At 72.5% G+C, this 6,836-nt stretch overlaps 1 protein-coding gene across 1 annotated transcript in view; it reads right to left on the reverse strand.

Annotated features, from left to right (window-relative positions):
- The window catches only part of LOC140400196 (serine/threonine-protein kinase D3-like), a 108,533-nt gene extending 102,372 nt beyond the window's left edge, over positions 1–6,161 (reverse strand). The window contains exon 1 of the mRNA XM_072489663.1: positions 5,860–6,161. The gene's annotated coding sequence lies outside the window, so the exon portion shown is untranslated. The remainder of the gene's footprint in view (positions 1–5,859) is intronic.
- Positions 6,162–6,836: the final 675 nt, after the last annotated feature.

Genomic DNA, 6,836 nt, shown 5'->3' on the forward strand with positions numbered 1-6,836 from the left:
GGAGAGGGGGAGGGAGGGGGAGGGAGGGGGGAGAGGGGGGAGGGAGGGTGAAGAGGGGGGGAGGGAGAGGGGAGAGGGGGAGGGAGGGGGGAGAGGGGGGACGGAGGGGGGGAGAAGGGGGAAGGAGGGGGGAGAAGGGGGGAGGGAGGGGGGAGAAGGGGGGAGGGAGGGGGAGAAGGGGGGAGGGAGGGGGGAGAAGGGGGGAGGGAGGGGGGAGAAGGGGGGGAGAAGGGGGGGAGAAGGGGAAGAAGGGGGGGAGAAGGGGGAGGAAGGGGGAGAAGGGGGAGGGAGAGGGGAGAAGGGGGGAGGGAGGGGGAGAAGGGGGGAGGGAGGGGGAGAGGGTGGGTGGGAGGGATGGGGAGAGGGGGGAGGGAGGGGGAGAGGGGGAGGGAGGGGGAGAGGGGGAGGGAGGGGGGATGGGGGGGCAGAGGGGGGATGGAGGGGGAGGGAGGGGAAGAGGGGGAGGGGAGGGGGAGAGGGGGAGGGGAGGGGGAGAGGGGGGAGGGGAGGGGGAGAGGGGAGGGGAGAGGGTGTGGGGGGGAGGGTGTGGGGGGAGGAGAGAGGGGTGAGGGAGGGGAGGGGAGGGGAGGGGAGGGGAGGGGGAGGGGAGAGGAGGGGGAGGGGGAGGGGGGGAGAGGGGACGGGAGGGGGAGGGGAGGAGGAGAGGGGAGGGGAGGGGAAGGGGAGGGGAGGGGGGAGGGGAGGGGGGGGAGGGGGAGGGGGGAGGGGGGGAGGGGGGAGGGGGGAGGGGAGGGGGAGGGGGCTGAGGGGAAGGGGAGGGGGGAGGGAGGGGAAGGGGGGAGGGAGGGGAAGGGGGAGGGAGGGGGGGAGGGAGGGGAAGGGGGAGGGAGGGGAGGGGGGAGGGAGGGGAGGAGGGGGGGAGGGGAGGAGGGGGGGAGGGAGGGGGGAGGAGGGGGGGAGGGAGGGGGGAGGGAGGGGGGAGGGAGGGGAGGAGGGGGGGAGGGAGGGGAGGAGAGGGGAGGGAGGGGAGGAGGGAGGGAGGGGAAGGGGGGGAGGGGAAGGGGAGGGAGGAGAAGGGGGAGGGAGGGGAGAGGGGGGGGAGGGAGGGGAGAGGGGGGGGAGGGAGGGGAGGGGGGGAGGGAGGGGAGAGGGTGTGGGGGGAGGGGGGTGGGGGGAGGAGAGAGGGGTGAGGGAGGGGAGGGGTGGGGGAGGGGAGAGGGAGGGGAAGGGGGAGGGAGGGGAAGGGGAAGGAGGGGAGGGGAAGGGGGAGGGAGGGGAGGGGAAGGGGAGGGGGAGGGGAGAGGGGGTAGGGGGTGGGGGGGAGGGGGGAAGGGGTGAGGGGGGAGGGTGGTGAGGGCGGGAGAGGGGAGGGGGGAGAGGGGAGGGGGGAGGGGGAGGGGGAGGGGAGGGGGAGGGGGGAGGGGGAGGGAGGGGGGAGGGGGAGGGAGGGGGAGGGGGGAGGGAGGGGTGGGGGGGAGGGAGGGGGTGGGGGGGAGGGAGGGGAGGGGGGAGGGAGGGAGTGGGGGGAGGGAGGGGGAGGGAGGGGTAGGGGAGGCAGGGGGAGGGGAGGGGGAGGGGGAGGCAGGGGGAGGGGGAGGGGAGGGGGAGGCAGGGGGGGAGGCAGGGGGAGGGGGGGAGGCAGGGGGAGGGGGGGAGGCAGGGGGAGGGGGGGAGGCAGGGGGAGGGTGGGGAGGCAGGGGGAGGGTGGGGAGGCAGGGGGGAGGGGGGGAGGGAGGGGAGGGGAGGGGGGGGAGGGAGGGAGGAGGGAGGGGGAGGGGGGGGAGGGAGGGGGAGGGGGGGGAGGGAGGGGGAGGGGGGGAGGGAGGGGGAGGGGGGGGATGGGAGGGAGGAGGGAGGAGGGAGGCGGATGGGAGGGAGGAGGGAGGGGGATGGGAGGGAGGAGGGAGGGGGATGGGAGGGAGGAGGGAGGGGGATGGGAGGGAGGAGGGAGGGGGAGGAGGAGGGAGGGGGAGCGGAGGAGGAGGGAGGGAGGAGGAGGGGAGGGGGGAGGGGGGAGGGGGGATGGAGGAGGGGGAGGGAATGTGAGGGGAGTGGGGTGTGAGGGGAGGGGGTGAGGGGGAGGGGGAGGGGTGAAGGGGGAGGGGGAGGGACGGGGGGAGGGGGAGGGGGGAGCGGGGAGTGGGGGGAGGGGGTGGGGGGAGTGGGGGGGCGGTGGTGGGAGGAGTGGGGGGGGAGTGGGGGAGGGGAGGTGTGAGTGGGGGAGGGGGAGGGTTGAGTGGGTGAGGAGGTGGGGGAGGAGGGGGAGGGGAGTCGGTAGGGGAGGAGGGGAGGGGGTAATGGGGAAGGGGAAGTTGGTATGGGGAAAGGGTGAGGGGGGTTGAGGGGGGGGTGAGGGGGGAGGGGAGGGGGTAGGGGGAGGGGAGGGGGGAGGGTGAGGGGTGGCGGTGAGGGGGTGGGGTTGTGGGTGTGGGTGGGGGGGAGGGTGAGGGGAGGCGGTGCGGTTGAGAGGGAGGAGGAGGAGGAGGGGGAGGTGGAGAGGAGGTGAGGGTGAGGAGGTGAGGGGGAGGGGGGAGGGGGGTGGGGTGAGGGTGAGGGGAGGGGGGTGTGAGGGGGGGTGGGAGGTGAGGGGGGAGGGAGAAGTGAGGGGGGGAGGGGTGGGGTGAGGGTGAGTGGAGGGTGAGGGGAGGGGGTGTGAGGGGGGTGGGTGGGGTGATGGGGGTTGAGGGGGGTTGGGGGTGTGAGGGGTGTGGGGGGTGAGGGGGGTGAGGGTGAGGGGGGAGGGGGGTGGGTGAGGGGGGAGGGGGGTGGGTGAGGGTGAGGGGTGAGGGGTTGAGGGTGAGGGGTGAGGGGTGGGGGGTGAGGGGGTGAGGGGGGTGTGAGGGGGGTGGGGGGGGTGAGGGAGTGGTGAGGGGCGAGGGGGGTGTGAGGGGGGTGGGAGGTGAGGGGGAGGTGAGGGGGGTGGGGGAGGGCAAGGGGTAGGGGAGGGGGGTGTGAGGGGAGGTGTGAGGGGGGTGAGGGAGGGGGTGGGTGAGGGTGAGGGAGGGTGAGGGTGAGGGGGTGAGGGGAGGGGTGGGTGAGGGTGAGGGAGGGTGAGGGTGAGGGGGGGGAGGGGGGTGAGGGGAGGGTGAGGGGGGTGAGGGGGGTGAGGGGAGGGGGGGTGAGGGGAGGGTGAGGGGGGTGAGGGGGGTGAGGGGGTGAGGGAGGGGGGAGGGGGGGTGAGGATGAGGGGGAGGGGGTGAGGGGGTGGGGGTGGGTGAGGGTGAGGGAGGGTGAGGGTGAGGGTTGAGGGGGAGGGGGGGTGAGGGGGGGGATGAGGATGAGGGGAGGGGGGGTGAGGGGAGGGGGGGTGAGGGGGGTGAGGATGAGGGGAGGGGGTGAGGGGAGGGGTTGAGGGGGGGTGAGGATGAGGGGAGGGGGGTGAGGGGGGTTAGGGGGGGTGAGGGGAGGGGGAGGGGGGGTGAGGGGGGTGAGGATGAGGGGAGGGGGGTGAGGGGGGTGAGGGGGGGTGAGGGGAGGGGGAGGGGGGTGAGGGGAGGGGGGGGTGAGGGGGGTGAGGGGGGGTGAGGGGAGGGGGTGAGGGGAGGGGGAGGGGGGGTGAGGGGGTGAGGATGAGGGGAGGGGGGTGAGGGGGGGTGAGGGGGGGTGAGGGGAGGGGGAGGGGGGTGAGGGGAGGGGAGGGGGGTGAGGGGAGGGGGGTGAGGGGGGTGAGGGGGGGGTGAGGATGAGGGGAGGGGGGGTGAGGGGAGGGGGGTGAGGGAGAGGGGGGTGTGAGGGGGTGGGAGGTGAGGGGGGAGGGAGAAGTGAGGGGGGGGAGGGGTGGGGTGAGGGTGAGTGGAGGGTGAGGGGAGGGGGTGTGAGGGGGGTGGGTGGGGTGATGGGGTTGAGGGGGGGTGGGGGTGTGAGGGGTGTGGGGGGTGAGGGGGGTGAGGGTGAGGGGGGAGGGGGGTGGGTGAGGGGGGAGGGGGTGGGTGAGGGTGAGGGGTGAGGGGTGGGGGGTGAGGGGGGTGAGGGGGGTGTGAGGGGGTGGGGGGGGTGAGGGAGTGGTGAGGGGCGAGGGGGGTGTGAGGGGGGTGGGAGGTGAGGGGGAGGTGAGGGGGTGGGGAGGGCAAGGGGGTAGGGGAGGGGGGGTATGAGGGGGGTGTGAGGGGGGTGAGGGGAGGGGGTGGGTGAGGGTGAGGGAGGGTGAGGGTGAGGGGGGTGAGGGGAGGGGGTGGGTGAGGGTGAGGGAGGGTGAGGGTGAGGGGGGGGAGGGGGTGAGGGGAGAGGGTGAGGGGGGTGAGGGGGGTGAGGGAAGGGGGGGGTGAGGGGAGGGTGAGGGGGGTGATGGGGGTGAGGGGGGTGAGGGGGTGAGGGAGGGGTAGGGGGGGGTGAGGATGAGGGGGAGGGGGTGAGGGGGTGGGGTGGGTGTGGGTGAGGGTGAGGGTTGAGGGGGAGGGGGGTGAGGGGGGGATGAGGATGAGGGGAGGGGGGTGAGGGGAGGGGGAGGGGGGTGAGGGGAGGGGGGTGAGGGGGGTGAGGGGGGGGTGAGGATGAGAGGGGAGGGGGGGTGAGGGGAGGGGGGGTGAGGGGAGGGGGGTGTGAGGGGGGTGGGAGGTGAGGGGGGAGGGAGAAGTGAGGGGGGGAGGGGTGGGGTGAGGGTGAGTGGAGGGTGAGGGGAGGGGGTGTGAGGGGAGGGGGTGTGAGGGGGGTGGGTGGGGTGATGGGGGGTTGAGGGGGGGTGGGGGTGTGAGGGGTGTGGGGGGGTGAGGGGGGTGAGGGTGAGGGGGGAGGGGGGTGGGTGAGGGGGGAGGGGGTGGGTGAGGGTGAGGGGTGAGGGGTGGGGGCGTGAGGGGGTGAGGGGGGTGTGAGGGGGGTGGGGGGGTGAGGGAGAGGTGAGGGGCGAGGGGGGTGTGAGGGGGGTGGGAGGTGAGGGGAGGTGAGGGGGTGGGGAGGGCAAGGGGGGTAGGGGAGGGGGGGTATGAGGGGGGTGTGAGGGGGGTGAGGGGGAGGGGGTGGGTGAGGGTGAGGGAGGGTGAGGGTGAGGGGGTGAGGGGAGGGGGGTGGGTGAGGGTGAGGGAGGGTGAGGGTGGGGGGGGGAGGGGGTGAGGGGAGGGTGAGGGGGGTGAGGGGGGTGAGGGGAGGGGGGGTGAGGGGAGGGTGAGGGGGGTGATGGGGGTGAGGGGGGTGAGGGGGTGAGGGAGGGGGAGGGGGGGTGAGGATGAGGGGGAGGGGGTGAGGGGTGGGGGTGGGTGAGGGTGAGGGAGGGTGAGGGTGAGGGTTGAGGGGGAGGGGGGTGAGGGGGGGATGAGGATGAGGGGAGGGGGGTGAGGGGAGGGGGGTGAGGGGGGGTGAGGGATGAGGGGATGGGGTGAGGGGAGGGGGGGGTGAGGGGGGGTGAGGATGAGGGGAGGGGGTGAGGGGAGGAGGGGGGTGAGGATGAGGGGAGGGGGGTGAGGGGGGTGAGGGGAGGGGGAGGGGGGGTGAGGGGAGGGGGAGGGGGGGGTGAGGGGGGTGAGGATGAGGGGAGGGGGGTGAGGGGGGTGAGGGGGGTGAGGGGGGGTGAGGGGAGGGGGAGGGGGGGGGAGGGGAGGGGGGGGTGAGTGGGGTGAGGGGGGGAGGGGGGGTGAGGATGAGGGTGAGGGGGTGAGGGGAGGGGGGGTGAGGATGAGGGTGAGGGGGTGAGGGGAGGGGGGGTGAGGATGAGGGGAGGGGGTGAGGGGAGGGTGAGGGGGGTGAGGGGGGGTGAGGGAGGGGGAGGGGGGTGAGGGGAGGGGGGGTGAGGGGAGGGGGAGGGGGGGTGAGGGGGGTGTGGGGAGGGGGGGTGAGGGGGGGTGAGGGTGAGGGGGGTGAGGGGGGTGAGGGGAGGGGGGGTGAGGGGTGAGGGGGGAGGGGGGTGAGGGGGGTGAGGGGAGGGGGGTGAGGGGAGGGGGAGGGGGGTGAGGGGAGGGGGCACCTTACCTTCTTGTCAATGATGCTGAGGGTTGAGGGTTTCGCGCTGTCCTGACGGTCACATCCCGGAGGGAGACGGGCTCCCGGCGCAGCCCCAGCTGGAGGATGAAGTGGACGCGGTCGGGCTGCTGGGGGGAGCCGCTCCGGGCGGCCCGGCTGCTGCTCAGCCCCGGGGAGGGAGCTCCTGGGGGCGGCGGGGAGCGGCTGGGGGGTCGCTGCCGGGCTCCGGGGCTCAGGCACCCAGGACCATTGCAAAGGTGACACTTCAGCTAGAGACTAAAATAAAGACAAAGGTTTGATTTGTTATAAATTCCGACCCTTGCAAAGTGGGGGGGGGGTTACCACAAGAGGAAAGTCACTTTTCTAAACTTTACCAAAAGTTTTCAAACTTCGGGCAAAACTTTTTCTGAAGTTTCTCTCGCTGCTGCATCACCTCGAGTGGTTTGTACTGACTCGAGAGGCGGAAACCGGTGCAGAAAACCACCCACAGCTCACACATTAACCAGGTTACACAGGCTAACTGGTGTCAGTCACTTCAACCAGTAACCAGGTTAGACAGATTAACCAGTGACAGTCACATCAACAAGTAACCAGGTCACACAGGCTAACTGGTGTCAGTCACTTCAACCAGTAACCAGGTCACACAGGCTAACAAGTGACAGTCACATCAACCAGTAACCAGGTCACACAGGCTAACAAGTGACAGTCACATCAACCAGTAACCAGGTCACACAGGCTAACTGGTGTCAGTCACTTCAACCAGTAACCAGGTCACACAGGCTAACCAGTGACAGTCACATCAACCAGTAACCAGGTCACACAGGCTAACCAGTGACCGTCACATCAACCAGTAACCAGGTTTGACAGGCTAACCAGTGACAGTCACATCAACCAGTAACCAGGTCACACAGGCTAACCAGTGACCGTCACATCAACCAGTAACCAGGTTTGACAGGCTAACCAGTGACAGTCACATCAACCAGTAA

Source organism: Scyliorhinus torazame, chromosome 24, assembly GCF_047496885.1.
Source record: "Scyliorhinus torazame isolate Kashiwa2021f chromosome 24, sScyTor2.1, whole genome shotgun sequence".
Lineage (NCBI taxonomy): Eukaryota > Metazoa > Chordata > Chondrichthyes > Carcharhiniformes > Scyliorhinidae > Scyliorhinus > Scyliorhinus torazame.